Raw genomic sequence first — 17,307 nt, 5'->3', positions numbered from 1 at the left:
GTGGGAAAAGCAGGCCCTGGGAAATGTTAGGCCTTGTGCTTGCTAAAGACCAGGTCAAGCTGCACCTGTGTAGTCAGTATATGATAAATGATACAATTGTTAGATGTGGTTAGGTATAATTATTGTTTAGAGAACATGGGGAACCATGTTAGGGGGCTAAGGGGGGGGATCACAAGAAATCCATGCTTGGGTAAAAACAATGCTTAAAATAAAACAATATAAGTTTAATAATTAATATGTAAGTTGTATAACGATAGAGTATAAAACATGTTTAACTCAAAACCAAGATGGGTCAGATTTGGGTATGTGCACCCCTGACACCAAGAACTCTTTAAATAAAGCACCTTCATATAACCATTCGTGATTATGTGTGTTCCTGAACGCTAGCACCCTGACAGGCTCTGTGTTCCCAGGGATAGCTGAGCGGCTCCTGAGGGAGAAGAAGGAAGACCTGCAGCTAATTTACAAATGTGAGTGAGGGCAGCGGGCTGTCTGCGGAGCTGTCGGGGAGAGCTGCAAGCCCTGGCCTGGCTGTGGAGGGCTCTGCTCCTTGTGTGGATGAGGGGCAGCATGAGCAGAGCCCACTGAGATTTCAGGGGCACGTGGGGCATTCGTGGCCAGCAGCTTCGGGCTAATCCCCTTGGTCCCTACTCCCTTCTGGCCATGGCAAGAGCCGGCTGGGATGGCCCTGGCACGGGGCTCTCCGTGGGCCCCCGCAGGTCTGGGATCTGACCATGGCTCTGTTCATCTCTCTTCCAGCCCTTGAAAGCCTGACAGAGGACAGAAGCTGTTCCATGTCAGACCTGGCACTTGAGACATTTTATGTTCTTTGGGCAATACAGAGTGGCTGATATTCCATCCTCCAGAACATGCAAGATCAATTCCTCAGGACATGGAGGACATGGCCTTGTCTGTCTGGCCTCAGCTGGCTGCGCTGCTGGAGCTCTGCAGAGAGCTGATCTGGGAGGCTCTGTCTGCTGGGAAAACCTGAGCCAGCAGGGATTTTTTTTGTTTCTTAAATCTTGTTCTTTTCTTCTTTTCATTTTCCTTTAGTATATAAATATAGTATATGTTATAATAGGCAGTCACTTCCCAAGACCTTTCTTTTACCGCCCATGCTGTACAGGGCATAGGGGAAGTGGGGGAAAAGGGATTCCACTTGGGGAATCCCAGCTCAGCAAGCTGCCCAGGCATGCAGTGGTGCAGGGAAAATGGCCAGAACCTCTTGGCCTTTGGTGGTTCTGCTGAAGGCACAAACCCTGTCCCAGCCAGGAAGCGCCGCCATCTGTGTCCTCGTGCCCGTGTGGTGCTGGCTGGGTTGCTGAGGGCTCCCAAGGTGCCTCTTGATCCAGCTCCTCTGGAGCTCCTGTGGGGCTGTGGCACTGCTGCCGGGCCGCGCTGGGGGAGACACTGAGGGAACAGGGCACTGGGAGGCTGTAAATGGATGAGGGGCTGTGGAGGCCCAGACGGGACAAAAGCGTGGGAAGGCATGAGGGGGATGTGTGGAGGCTGGAGGCTCCAAAGGGGACAGGAGGCCCCTGAAAGGCCGGACCGGTGGGAAGACCTGAGGAATTGGGTGTCAGAGGCCATAAGCAGCCCCCGGGCAGCCGCCTTTTTCCTGACACCTGGCTGATCTGGCACTTCCCCAAAATGTCTCCCAGGCCGGCAGCAGAAGCCCTTGAGGCTGAGACACCACCCCTCCAGAAGGGTGGGGACAGCCCAAGGTGCCCAGGCTGGGCTGGCTGGGGACATGGAGGGCAGGGGGGTGCTGCCAGGCCACGGCCTCTGGGTGCCTCCGATAAGGGGCAGTGGGCAGAGGCAGGGCTGGCCGCCAGCCCGGGCCCTCACGGCTGCCCAGGCCACGCTGCTGTGACCGAGGCTCCCCTGACACAGAGCTCGGGGCCCACAGAGCTGCTGCCACCATGGGGAGAGTGGCGATGTCTCCTCGAGCAGGGCTGCCGAGTCGCTGCTGCTGAGGCGCTCCTGCCACTCTTTGACCACGTAAGGCTCTGTGCCCCCAGCCAAGGCCACTGGGTGTTGCCCGGACACTTGGTGCCCTGGGGATTCTCAGGCCTGCGCCCTGCTGAGCCCCATGCAGACAGGGCTGAGGTCTTTTTTCCTTCCTTTCATATAGCATAATAGCCAGGTGCAGCTGGTGTCCATATTATTCTTCCGATCATTGATGACTCTTCTAACAGAAAAGGAAAAAAAGGCTCTGAAGTCACACGTGCACCAGAGCCTGCTGCCACTCTTCTTCCACTGCCATGATGAGAACCAGCAGGTGGCAGAGGTGAGGATTCCCGGGCTGCTGCTGTCACCTGGGGAAGGGGCTCGGCCGCCTCCTGCCCTGGCACCTTGCCGGCTGCAGCCTCCTCCAGGCCATGGCACACGAATGCGGGCGGGTCCTGTGTCCTGACTTGTGGGGCCATCTGTGGGTCTCTGCTGCTCTCCAGGCTTCTTGGGCAACGCTGCTTTGTGCGGCCAAGTTCCTGAAGAGGAGAGATCTTGAAAGACCTGTGAAGAGCAAGAAGCTGTGGATGATCACCGAGTGCCTGGTAAGGATGGCTTGGAAGGCCCAGCCTCAGCCTGGAGAAGCCCCCTGTCCCCAGCGCTCGGTGTGTGTGGCTGGCAGCTGCGTCCCTGCCCAGTGCCGCACCCGGGGGCCGCACGGCTTCTTCTCCAGGCTCCCGTGGCCCCAGCCTGGTGCTGATGGAGCCCCGATCCACTGGGACTGCAGGGCAGGGCGGCACGGCGGCTCCCCGGGCAGCAGCCGGCCCTCTGCCCCCTCCAGAACCCAGCGCCAGCGGCTGCTGGCCGGGCCTCAGGGCTGGGCGGGCACGGCAGGCTGGGGCTGGCTGCAGGCAGCGCCCGGCCGAGGGGCAGAGCCCGCACCAACCCTTCCCTCCTGCCACTCTCTCCAGCTGGCACAGGACAGGAACCGAGCGGCCGAGGACCTGCGCCGGGCCCTGCCGTACCTGCAGAGCCCACAGGAGCCCCTGCAAGAAGCGGCCATCAGGTTCATCGGTGAGCCACGAACCCGGGCTCCCTCCCCGCTCCGCCGCAGCTCGGCCCCGGCCCCGGCTGCTGCCCCGGCAGCGGCACCCGGGCCCGGCGCCCTGGAGCCCCGGCTGCCCTCGGGGCTGCTGCCGGCCTCTGGCAGCCAGGCCCTTGGGCTGAGTCAGGATGCGGCAAGGGCCCGGGCTGAGCCCTGCCGGGGCGGGAGGGCGTGTGGCCACAGGGCTGGCAGCGCCGCTGGCAGGGAGCTGTGCCGCTGGGGCCCTGACAGGCTCTGTGTTCCCAGGGATAGCCGGGCGGCTTCTGAGGGGGCAGAAAGAAGAGCTGCAGCTGATTTACAAATGTGAGTGAGGGCAGCGGGCCGTCAGCGGGGCTGCTGGGTGGAGCTGCAAGTTCTGGACTGTCTGCGAAGGGCTCTGCTCAATGTGCGGATGAGGGGCGGCGTGGGCGGATCACAGCGAGATTTCACGTGGGGCATTCGTGGCCAGCAGCTTTGGGCTGATCCCCTTGGTCCCTGCTCCCTGCTGGCCTTGGCAAGAGCCGGCTGGGATGGCCCTGGCAAGGGGCTCTCCGTGGGTGCCCGCAGGTCTGGGATCTGACCGTGGCTCTGTTCATCTCTCTTCCAGCCCTTAAGAACATGGTTCGTGACACCAGCCCTGCCATCAGAAACCTGGCAATTCAAACAATTTACATCATCCAGGCAGTAGAGACGGCTCGATATTCCATCTTCGAGAACCTGCAAGTTCAGCTGCGCAGGGCATGGAGGACACGGCCTCGTCTGTTGGGCCTCAGCTGGCTGCGCTGCTGGAGCTCTGCTGGCAACTGATCTGGCAGGCTCTGTCTGCTGGGGCCACCTGAACCAGCAGGGATTTTTTTGTTTCTTAAATCTTGTTCTTTTCTTCTTTTCATTTTCCTTTAGTATATAAATATAGTATATGTTATAATAGGCAGTCACTTCCCAAGACCTTTCTTTTGCTGCCCATGCTGTACAGGGCATAGGGGAAGCGGGGGAAAAGGGATTCCACTTGGGGAATCCCAGCTCAGCAAGCTGCCCAGGCATGCAGTGGTGCAGGGAAAATGGCCAGAACCTCTTGGCCTTTGGTGGTTCTGCTGAAGGCACAAACCCTGTCCCAGCCAGGAAGCGCCGCCATCTGTGTCCTCGTGCCCGTGTGGTGCTGGCTGGGTTGCTGAGGGCTCCCAAGGTGCCTCTTGATCCGGCTCCTCTGGAGCTCCCGTGGGGCTGTGGCGCTGCTGCCGGGCCGCGCTGGGGGAGACACTGAGGGAACAGGGCACTGGGAGGCTGTAAATGGATGAGGGGCTGTGGAGGCCCAGACAGGGCAAAAGCGTGGGAAGGCGTGAGGGGGATGTGTGGAGGCTGGAGGCTCCAAAGCGGACAGGAGGCCCCTGAAAGGCCGGACCGGTGAAAAGACCTGAGGAATTGGGTGTCAGAGGCCATAAGCAGCCCCCGGGCAGCCGCCTTTTTCCTGACACCTGGCTGATCTGGCACTTCCCCAAAATGTCTCCCAGGCCGGCAGCAGAAGCCCTCGAGGCTGAGACACCACCCCTCCAGAAGGGTGGGGACAGCCCAAGGTGCCCAGGCTGGGCTGGCTGGGGACATGGAGGGCAGGGGGGTGCTGCCAGGCCACGGCCTCTGGGTGCCTCCGATAAGGGGCAGTGGGCACAGGCAGGGCTGGCCGCCAGCCCGGGCCCTCACGGCTGCCCAGGCCACGCTGCTGTGACCGAGGCTCCCCTGACAAAGAGCTCGGGGCCCACAGAGCTGCTGCCACCATGGGGAGAGTGGCGATGTCTCCTCGAGCAGGGCTGCCGAGTCGCTGCTGCCCAAGCGGCTCTGGAGCCCACAGAAACAGCAGCAGAGTGTGCACAGGAACAGCAGCAGCCCGAACGTCGACACCTGCACAGTGAGGCGTCCGCAGCAGCCGGGTGCCAAACAGGGGGAGGCTGTGGGCACAGTTGCCTTTGGTTTGGCAGTAGGCTTCAGCAGAATTGGCCACAATGACTTTCTCCTCACTTGCAGCCTCACAGCTACGCTTGGCAGCTTCAGCTGCAGCCTGTGCCCCTGACTGACTTGGATGGCCGTGCTTTAGGGTGGGCTCTCCTTCCCCTAGTCAGGTATTGTTGTAGTGCATCTAAAAATCTTGGTATCTCCCAAGGGTAAAACTCACCTCTGTTTTGTGTAATGCTAGTTCCTAGCTGAGAACCTTCTCCCTTCCCCCTTCCCATTGGCTGTGACCTCCCTGTATCCCCCAATCACCCCCACCCCCTAGTATGAGCGATAAGACCCAGGGCATTTCGCTCTCACTCTTGCCCCGGATGGACATCAGACAATAAACCCGTGATTTTTCCAGCAAGTTTGGGCCTCCTGTGTCTAGATACTTTGAGTCCATGTTGTATCCACTCCAGGACCCTCTCTGCCACCTGTGTCTCCAGACGAGCGGGGCTCTCACCATTGGGGGTGGGACAGAGGGGTCCCACCGAGAGAAGGATTACAACAGAGCTGCGCCCAGTGTCCGGCTGAACAAGCCCACATTCAAAGGCTTATTTGGGCCAGGGCCACTTGTTCTGTGGAGACTTTTGGACACCGTTTGAAATACTGCAAAAAAAAGTTTCCAAAAGGTAGTTGAAAATCCTCCAGCACCAGGGCACCGACTCCAGGGACGGGTATATTTCCACCACCAGAAACGACTGAACAAGGTAAGATTTAGCTCCGACACCATGCTGGAGGGGGTTGAGAGTGAAACAGACCCCAGAGGACTGTGTTCCGTGTAACCCCTTCCGAGCGGCAGCCGTCCCGGGCTCGGCCATGCAAGCGGCGGGGTTCCCCCAGCCGTGAGCAGAGATGGGGGGAGGGGGAATTCTCCTGGGCTCGGCCACGTGTAAAGCGGTGGGGTTCCCCTCAGCTGTGGGCAGGAACGGGAGGAGAGGAAATTCTCCCTGCTGTCTGTACCAGTATGAGTTTAATTGTAACCCTTGCGGTGCCAGTTTGTTTTCTGTGGTAAGGAAAATAGACAGATTGTGTGCAGAGCTGCCGTGACCTCCAGAATGGGATCCCAACTCTCCACACAAGAAAGGAGTCATACACAAAAAATACAGGATTTTTTAAAAACCACAAATGTAAAAATTACAAAAAATAAGTTAAAACAGTTTGTATCATATTTAACTCAGCAATGTGAACAGATCAAATTGTTGCAATTAGACTCACTAACTGTCTGGGATGAAACTGGAAATTTATTAACCTTAAAAATAGAAGGAGGAGACAAATCGGCTCTGAAATTCCTCCCAGTTTTTCTTTTAATTCGAAAAGGATTGGTTAACAGAGAAATAAAAACGAAAGACAAACGGGCACTGCAGTCTCCACCTAAGTACCCTAACTTTTCTCCCAAAACTTCTGCTCCTACACTGGAAGAGATACCCGGGACAAACAATACAAGTTCTAGTCCCGTGTGTCTCTCTCAGCCACCCAGTCCTGCTTCACAAGCCATCAAAGCTCCCTCTCTAAACCCTTCTTTTCCCAGTGTTAAAGAAAATGTACCTTCCTATCCCCACATGGCTGAGAGCCAAGATGGCACTGGCCACGTGTTTCCCGGCCACATGGTGAATTCCCCTGCGTATCCCCTTTCTCCTACCCATAATCCCTTCCACCCACCGGTTCCTGCCCCTAACCCTTATCAAAATCCCTTTGTTCCCCCCAACATTCCCTGCACTATCCCCCAGCCCTGCTTGGCCCCACCCTATGACCCTGCCCCCCGAGGCTGTAACCCTATCCCCTATCCCTCCATCCCCCGTCCCCCAGGGAGGAGGGGCGGGGAGAGAGAGAGTTACACCCCTTGCTTGTGCAGAGGGGCAGGGGGAGGGGTGTCCCGGCCCTGCCCGCTGTGGGGGGGGGGGGGTAGGAGCCTTCAGGGCCTGGAGTTGGGGGGGGGTGGACACCCGTGGCCTGGCTTGGGGGGATGGTGCGGGCCCTCGCCCGGCTCCTGCAGGGGAGGAGCTGGGCCTCTCCCCAGGTCTGGGGAGGGAATAGGGCCCCTAGAACCTGGCGTGGGGGGGTGCGGGCAGAGAAGCCCAGGGAATACCAGCCCTGGAGAAGATGAAGTTATGCTAACAGTGGCTCCTGTAATATACAATAGCAGCAGAGGAGCAATGCGATTGCAACATCAACCTTTCAATTACCAAGTAATCAAGGATATTTGTAAAATTAAGAATGATTTTGGTCGTGATAGTGAGGTCTTGAGGGGAATACTAAGAACTACATTGAAATCACAGGATTTAATTCCTGCAGAGTTTAAAGATTTATTTCGGTGTCTGCTGACTCCCTCTGAATATGATCTTTGGGAAAGCTTATGGAAGAAGTCTTTAACAAAACTCCTAGCTGAACTCAAACAAAGTAATCAAAATGCATATGATACAGAGAACAATGAAATCACTTTAGAACATTTATGTGAAGAAGGAAATTGGATCAATCCTGCTGATCAAGTGAGAGTATTAAGTTTGTTGCAGATGAAGTTTTTGATGTGGCTGAAAACATTTTTAACCAATTACCAACAATTGATATTCCAGTCAGTTATGTTAATATTAACCAGCTCCCATTTGAGAGTTTCTTACAGTTTGTAGATCGACTGAGACTACAGATACAGAGACAAGTTAAAGAACCAGTGGCCCAGACAGAACTGCTTACAGAAATGGCCCAAAGAAACGCCAATGAGGCTTGTCGTAGAGTAATTCTGAGTCTACCTACTAACCCTCCACCCACCATAGCAGATGTGATTGAAGCATGTGCCCAGAAAGCAGACTTGTACAGTGTACACTACAAGAAACCAGGCAACCCAAGGACAGTGGCAGCAGTGACACCAGGAATGAACAAGCCACAGATGTCACCAGAACAGCTGCAGCACATTGTCTGTTTCCAGTGCAAGAGGCCAGGACATTTTGCAAGGAACTGCCCTCAAACCCAGCAACAAGGGAAACACTAGAAAGAAGCTATAGTCAATCAACCAAGAAACTAAAGTCTCAGAGCTTTTCTGTCAAGCACAGAGACATAAAAATGACAGACCTGAGGCAGAAAAAAGACTCTGTTTTAATGGGAAAAGGGGAGGAAAGGGAGCAGGGTGAGAGGCTGCAGAAATATAATTGTGAAAAACGTTTGCCTAATAAGGTCTGGCAACCACAAAAGCGATTCAGACTTGTAACGTCTAAAGCTTTTTGTTTCAGATCTGATCATTGGACTGTCGTTGGAGTAGACTTGCAGGATAATTCACAAAACCTGTCTGAACTGGATAGTAGGCATTTTGCTATTGGAGACACAGCACACACACCAATAGAGATTGAGGTGGCTCCCATGACAATTAAGGGAGACCTAACACACCTCACTGTCTTGGCAAGAAGTCCTCAACCACCCTTCTGGGTAGCCAAAGGGCAGGTAATAGCCCAGGAGATCCCTGTTGCGACAGAAATCCCAGTAGATGACAAAGCACCAGGAGTCTAATGGGCAGAAGTAGTGGGTGAAGACAAACCCATTATGGGATGTAACTTAACACACAAATCAGAACATCTCCATGTAGAAGGGTTAATTGACACTGGGGCAGATGTGACTATCATACCTGAAAAGGTGTGGCCCTCACATTGGGAACCGCAACCCGTGGCAGGTGGCGGAGGAATGAAACTGGCTAAAATTGCTAAAGATATCGTCCAGATTGAAGGTCCGGAGGGTAGGTTAGCTAGTGTCCGACCTTTTGTTATTGACTACAAGTGCCCGCTGTGGGGAAGAGACACCATGTCCCAGTGGGGAGTGAAATTAACAATTCCTGAGACACCTCAGGATTTTTGATGGAGGCCAGTGTAGAGTGTCCAGTCCAAAAGCTACCTTGGTTAGATAATAATCCAATTTGGGTGACCCAGTGGCCTCTCAGCAGACAAAAACTCGGGGTGCTAGAAAAATGAGTAGAAGAAGAATTGGCCAAAGGACACATAGTAGAAACAACCAGCCCTTGGAATTCCCCGGTGTTTGCAATAAAAAAGCCAGGGAAGGATAAATGGCGCCTCCTTCAGGATTTGAGAGAAATAAACAAAAAAATAGAGGACATGGGGTCTCTTCAACCAGGTATGCCATCCCCAACTATGTTACCACAAAATTGGCTACTAGCAGTACTGGATATTAAAGACTGTTTTTTTCAAATTCCCCTGCACCCAGCTGATGCACCAAGGTTTTCCTTTTCCATTCCCACAATTAACCGAGAAGCCCCAGTGAAACGGTACCACTGGACAGTATTACCTCAGGGGATGAAAGTAAGCCCCTTCATCTGCCAGTGGTATGTGGGGTCTTTGCTGTCCTCAGTGCGTGCTGAAAAGAGAGATGCCATCATTTTGCATTACATGGATGACATTCTAGTATGCTGTCCCAATAACAACATGCTGAAAGACACCCTTGACCTAGTGGTTAAATTTTTTACCTCTGCTGGATTCCAATTGCAGGAAGACAAAGTTCAAAGGATGCCACCTTGGAAATACCTGGGCCTGGAAATTACTGCACGGACTGTTGTTCGACAAAAATTGGAAATGATTGGTAATCCTAAAACTCTAGCAGATCTCCATTCCCTATGCGGGTCACTAAACTGGGTCAGACCCTGGTTAGGTCTCACAAATGAAGACCTGAGACCCCTGCTCAATTTATTGAAAGGGGAGAGAGAGTTACTGTCTCCCAGGGAGCTGACTCCAGAAGGAAAAACTGTGATTGAAAAGGCACAAAAAAGCCTTGGCAGAAAGACAGACACACCGCTTCAAACCTGAGCTGCCTTTCAAATTTATTGTCCTGGGGAAATATCCAGATCTACATGGGTTAATATTCCAATGGGCTGAGGGGAAGAGGGATTCACTCTTAATAATAGAATGGATTTTCCTCTCCCATCAGCAACCCAAAACTATCACCAAGCCACAAGAGCTGATGGCTCAGCTGATTGAAAAGGCCAGGGTAAGGCTGCAGGAACTGGCAGGTTGTGACTTTATGTATATTCACCTCCCAGTCAGGCTCTCTGGATAAGGCAAAAACTCCCCTGAGAAACTGACCAAAGAGATGCTTGAGCACCTGCTGCAGAGCAATGCTACCCTCCAGTTTGCTCTGGACAGCTCTAGTGGGCAAATTTCAGTTCATTCGCCAGCACACAAATTGTTTCATGAGGAATTCCACGTTATTCCTCGTGAGAAAAGGAGCCGAAGGCCACTCAAAGCTCTCACAGTGTTCACTGATGCATCTGGGACATCCCACAAGTCGGCGATGACTTGGAGAAATCCACAGACTCAGCTTTGGGAAGCTGATGTTGAGTTTGTAGAAGGGTCACCCCAAATGGCTGAACTGGCTGCGGCCGTGAGAGCCTTTGAGAAGTTTTCAGAACCGATTAATTTGGTTACTGACTCAGCCTACGTAGCAGGAGTGGTGTCCAGAGTGGAGCAGGCAGTTCTCAAGGACATTGAGAATGAACATCTCTTTAGATTGCTTTCAAAACTGATTTATTTGGTTTCAAATTGAGAACAACCTTTCTATGTGATGCATATAAGGTCGCATACCCCGTTGCCAGGTGAAATTGCTGAAGGAAACCGGGAGGCTGATTCCCTTGCGGCCCCAGCTGAAAAGGAACATCTCCCAGATGTGTTCCAACAGGCAAAGATAAGTCACCAGCAATACCATCAAAATGTGCCAGGACTGATTCATCAGTTCCAGCTGACATGGGGTCAGGCTAAAGCCATCGTGGCTACCTGTCCCAGTTGTCAGCTCCAGGCAGTGCCATCATTAGGCCTCAGGGTTAATCCCCGAGGAATTGAAAGCTGTGAAGTGTGGCAAACAGATCACTCACACCCCCAATTTTGGTCACTTTAAGTATGTACACGTGAGCATTGATACATACTCAGGAGCAGTGTATGCCTCTGCTCATGCAGGAGAAAAATCTGTACATGCCAAACAACACTTAGTACAGGCCTTTTCCATATTGGGAATCCCTAAAGAAATTAAAACAGATAATGGCCCAGTGTATCAATCCAAGGAGTTCCTGGAATTTGTCCAGCAGTGGGGAGTGGAACATAAAACTGGCATCCCCCACTCCCCCACAGGTCAAGCTGTGATTGAGTGTACACACCAGACGCTCAAACAAGTCCTAGCCAGGTAAGGTAGCGAGGCAGTGTGGATGTCTCCTCAACAGAAGATCTGTAAAGCTCTGTTTACCATTAACTTTCTAAACTGCTCGTTTGAAAACATGAATCCTCCTGTGACTTGGCATTTTAACAGTGGTGATCAGTTTTAAGTGTCACAGCATCCACCGGTTTTAATCAGGGACCCTGAAACTTGGCAAACCAAGGGCCCCTATGAACTTGTCACCTGGGGTGTGGTTACGCGTGTGTCTCCACCCCTGCAGGCCCCCGATGGATTCCTCAGAAATGGGTAAAACCTTTTGTTCCAAAGAATCCAGCCCCAACGAGAAGAGACAAGAAGCAAGTGGCTGTTGCTTCCAAGAGAAGACGCCACCGAAGAGAGCAAGAAGAAACCTTTCTATCCTCTGACCTGCATGCTTTGACAGTAAATACGTTTTAAAAAATGTCTGTTTCCTTTTTTTTAGAAACAACCTACCTCTCACTCAAATCCATGATGAGCCTTAACCCTGCTGTCATCCTGCTGACACTGAGCAGCCTGACAGCGGCCTGGATCGTCCCACAGGCACGCCAGAACATCTGGGTGACCCTGGCACGAACACTCCAGCAAGAAAACATATGTCTATCTACTTCAGCAGTGAAAAATCCTATGTCTACCTGCCTGGTAGGAATTCCATTGCAGCATGATGAATTTACACAGAGCTGTAATACACTGACTACTGAACCAGGTAATAAATTACACAGCACTCAAATAGAGGGAGAGTTAAAAAACCCCGTCGAAGAGTGGCTGCCACATTTTCCTAAGGCAACCCAGGAACCCCAGGAGTCAGAGCTACTGGGTTCCTCTCCAGCATTACACTGTATACACTTTAGGGTCAGTCTCCCAATTAATAAAGAAACCTTCCACAATATAGTACAATATCGAGAAGAATTCACAGCAAAAAGGTGGTGCCATGTCCCAAGCTATATCACAGTGCACTCTTCAGCTCATGCACATCCCAAAAGCCTCCCCAAAGGACCGTTCCTCATTTGTGGGGATCACACATGGGCAGGAATTCCATCCCATCTCCTCGGAGGGCTGTGTACCAGAGGGCATCTATCACTGTTAGCACCCAATCAAACATTAATTGGCGAATGGACCAATAAAAATAATTTGACTAGGAAAACGCAGAAGTGTTACGAATCTAGACGAGAATTGTGATTCGGAGATATTTCATTGGTCCAAATAAAAAAGAATTGCTGCATCCATTTTCCTTCCTTGGGTGGCTGCAGCCAAGGCCCTAGGTGAATTGGGACACCTAGAATGCTGGGTGGTAAAACAACCAAATTTAACATCTAGCGCCAAAAGTGCCCTCCTAGAAGATGAGGAAGTTTCCAGGCAGGCAACACTCCAAAATGATGCAGCGATAGACTTTCTCCTATTGCTCCATGGGCATGAGTGCCAGGAGTTCGAGGGTTTCTGCTGCATGAATCTGACATCGAAAGCTCCTAACATCCATGCCACACTCCGAGAGATGAAAAGCATGATCAGACAAGTCAAGCAAGAAGCAGATGACTGGTTCAATGGACTGTTTAAAAACTGGGGACTCCTGGAGTGGTGGGCTTCAGTAGTGAAAACTATTCTGTTGCTGCTAGTCATTATTTTGCTAACGGTGTTAGTGTTTGGAGTTTTAAGCAGGATACTGTACAAGAGCATAATAAAGCTGATATCAACTACCTCAGATGTCAACCATATAGAGTTGGCAGACCAGAGTAACCCTCACTGGCCTGCAAATGGGAATTGGTGGGCCACTTCAGGTCAGTAAGTCATATAAACTCATTACCTTTCATTACTTATATATAACAATATAGGGGGAGATCCGTTAGTGCACATTCCTGGGCGTGCCTTAGTTACTGTGTAAACCCTCCCTGTAAAATTCCCGAAACATTCCAAAAAAACCCAACAAAATTCCAGAAACATCCCACAAAATCTCCACAAGTTTCCACACAATCTAGGAAAAAAACCCCAAAATTCTTCATGTCTCTCCAAAATCCCTCAAATTTCAACAAAACTACAACAAAATTCAAGGAACATCCCACAAAATTCCCAAAATCTTCTCAAAACCCAACCAAATTCCAGAAACATCCCAAAATATATCAACAAATTTCCACAAAATCAAGGAAAAATCCATCAAAATTCTACAAGTGTCCTCAAAATCCCAGAAAAGGTCACAAAACTCCCAAAATCTTCCCAAAACCTTACAAAATTCAAGAAACATCCCACAAAATCTTGACCAATTTCCACACCTTCTAGGGAAAATAACTCAAAATTCTTCAAGTCTCCTCACTATCCCGCAAAATTCCAAGCACATCCCAAAAAATTCCAAAAATCTTCAAAAAACCCTACCAAATTCCAGAAACATCCCTCAAAATCTCCACAAGTTTCCACACAATCTAGGAAATATTAATCAAAATTCTTCAACTCTCCTCACTATCCCACAAAACTCCAGAAATATCCAACAAAATTCCAAAAATCTTCTCACAACCTTACCAAATTCCGGAAACATCCCACAAAATCTTGACAAATTTCCATACCATCTAGGGAAAATAACTCAAAATTCTTTAAGTCTCCTTAATATCCCACAAAATTCCAGGCGCATCCCATAAAATTCCCGAAATCTTCTCAAAACCCTACCAAATTTCAGAAACATCCCACAAAATCTCCACAGGTTTCCAAACAGACTAGGAAAAATCCATCAAAATTCTTCATGTCTAGGAAAAATCCCAGAAAAGGTCACAAAATTCCCTCAACATTCCAAAAAAACCCAACTCAATTCCAGAAACATCCCTCAAAATTCCCAAAATCTTCTCAAACCCAACCAAATTCCAGAAACATCCCAAAATATATCAACAAATTTCCACAAAATCAAGGAAAAATCCATCAAAATCCTACAAGTGTCCTCAAAATCCCAGAAAAGGTCACAAAACTCCCAAAATCTTCCCAAAACCTTACAAAATTCAAGAAACATCCCACAAAATCTTAGCCAATTTCCACACCGTCTAGGGAAAATAACTCAAAATTCTTCAAGTCTCCTCACTATCCCACAAAACTCCAGAAATATCCCACAAAATTCCAAAAATCTTCTCAAAACCCAACCCAATTCCAGAAACATCCCATAAAATCTCCACAAGTTTCCACAGCATCTAGGGAAAATAACTCAAAATTCTTCAAGTCTCCTCACTATCCCGCAAAATTCCAAGCACATGCCACAAAATTCCAAAAATCTTCTCAAAACCCTACCAAATTCCAGAAACATTGCACAAAATCTCTACGTTTCCACGCGACCTAGGAAAAATCCATCAAAATTCTTCGTGTCTCCTCAAAATCCTTCAAAATTCCACAAAATTCCCACAAAACTCACGGAACACCCCACAAAATTCCCAAAATCTTCTCAAAACCCTACCAAATTTCGGAAACATCACAAAAAATCTTCACCAGTTTCCACACAATCTAGGAAAAATCCATCAAAATTCTACAAGTGCTTTCAAAATCCCAGAAAAGTTCACAAAATTCCAAAAATCTTCTCAAAACCCAACAAAATTCCAGAAACATCCCTCAAAATCTCCACAAATATTTACACAATCTAGGGAAAATAATTCAAAATTCAACAAGTCTCCTTAATATCCCAAAAAATTCACGGAACATCCCACAAAATTCCCAAAATCTTCTCAAAACCCAACCAAATTTCAGAAACATCCCAAAAAATCTCCACAAATTTCCACACAGTCTAGGAAATAATTATCAAAATACTTCACGTCTCCTCACTATGCCACAAAACTCCAGAAATATCCCACAAAATTCCAAAAATCTTCTCAGAACCTTACCGAATTCCGGAAACATCCCACAAAATCTTGACAAATTTCCACACCATCTAGGGAAAATAACTCAAAATTCTTCAAGCCTCCTCACTGTCCCGCAAAATTCCAAGCACATCCCACAAAATTCCCGAAATCTTCTCAAAACCCAACCAAATTCCATAAACATCCCAAAAAATCTCATCCAATTTCCACACAATCTAGGGAAAATCCATCAAACTTCTTCATGTCTCCCCAAAATCCCTCAAAATTCCACAAAACTAAAACAAAATTCAAGGAACATCCCACAAAATTCCCAAAATCTTCTCAAAACCCAATCAAATTCTAGAAACATCCCAAAATATATCAACATATTTCCACAAAATCACGGATAAATCCATTAAAATTCTACAAGTGTCCTCAAAATCCCAGAAAAGGTCACAAAACTCCCAAAATCTTCCCAAAACCTTACAAAATTCAAGAAACATCCCACAAAATCTTGACCAATTTCCACACCATCTAGGGAAAATAACTCAAAATTCTGCATGTCTCCTCACTATCCCGCAAAATTCAAAGCACATCCCACAAAATTCCTGAAATCTTCTCAAAACCCAACCAAATTTCAGAAACATCCCACAAAATCTCCACAAGTTTCCACACAATCTAGGAAAAATAACTCAAAATTCTTCATGTCTCCCCAAAATCCCACAAAATTCCACAAAACTACAACAAAATTCAAGGAACATCCCACAAAATTCCCAAAATCTTCTCAAAACCCAAGCAAATTCCAGGCACATCCCCAAAATCTCCAGAAGTTTCCAGACAATCTAGGAAAAATAACTCAAAATTCTTCATGTCTCCCCAAAATCCCTCAAATTTCTACAAAACTACAACAAAATTCAAGGAACATCCCACAAAATTCCCAAAATCTTCTCAAAACCCAACCAAATTCCAGAAAAATCTCAAAATATATCAACAAATTTCCACAAAATCAAGGAAAAATCCATCAAAATTCTACAAGTGTCTTTAAAATCCCAGAAAAGGTCACAAAACTCCCAAAATCTTCCCAAAACCTTACAAAATTCAAGAAACATCCCACAAAATCTTGACCAATTTCCACACCATCTAGGGGAAATAACTCAACATTCTCCAAGTCTCCTCACTATCCCGCAAAATTCCAAGCACATCCCACAAAATTCCAAAAATCTTCTCAAAACCCTACCAAATTCCAGAAACATCCCACAAAATCTCCACAAGTTTCCAGACAGTCTAGGAAAAATCCATCAAAATTCTTCATGTCTCCCCAAAATCCTTAAAAAGTCCACAAAATTACCACAAAACTCACGGAACATCCCACAAAATTCCCGAAATCTTCTCAAAACCAAACAAAATTTCAGAAACATCACAAAAAATCTTCACCAATTTAGACACAATCTAGGAAAAATCCATCAAAATTCTACAAGTGTTTTCAAAATCCCAGAAAAGTTCACAAAATTCCAAAAATCTTCTCAAAACCCAACCAAATTCCATAAATATCCCACAAAATATCCACAAATTTTCACACAATCTAGGGAAAATAATTCAAAATTCAGCAAGTCTCCTCAATATACTACAAAATTCCAGGGATATCCCATGAAATTCCCAAAATCTTCTCAAAACCCTACCAAATTTCAGAAACATCCCAAAAAATCTCCACAAATTTCCACACAGTCTAGGAAATAATTATCAAAATACTTCACGTCTCCTCACTATTCCACAAAACTCCAGAAATATCCCACAAAATTCCAAAACTCTTCTCAGAACCTTACCAAATTCCGGAAACATCCCACAAAATCTTGACAAATTTCCATACCATCTAGGGAAAATAACTCAAAATTCTTCAAGCCTCCTCACTGTCCCGCAAAATTCCAAGCACATCCCACAAAATTCCCGAAATCTTCTCAGAACCCAACCAAATTCCAGAAACATCCCACAAAATCTCCACAAGTTTCCACACAATCTAGGAAAAATACATCAAAATTCTTCATGTCTCCCCAAAATCCCTTAAAAATTCCACAAAGATACAACAAAATTCTAGGAACATCGCACAAAATTCCCAAAATCTTCTCAAAACCCTACCAAATTCCAGAAACATCCCAATAAATCTCCACAAGTTTCCACAGCATCTAGGGAAAATAACTCCAAATTCTTCAAGTCTCCTCACTATCCCACAAAACTCCAGACATATCCCACAAAATGCTCGAAATCTTCTCAAAACCTTATCAAATTCCGGAAACATCCCACAAAATCTTGACAGATTTCCACACC

The sequence above is a fragment of the Poecile atricapillus genome, chromosome 37 (genome assembly GCF_030490865.1).
Source record: "Poecile atricapillus isolate bPoeAtr1 chromosome 37, bPoeAtr1.hap1, whole genome shotgun sequence".
Classification (NCBI taxonomy): domain Eukaryota; kingdom Metazoa; phylum Chordata; class Aves; order Passeriformes; family Paridae; genus Poecile; species Poecile atricapillus.
This window is presented reverse-complemented; position numbering follows the sequence as displayed.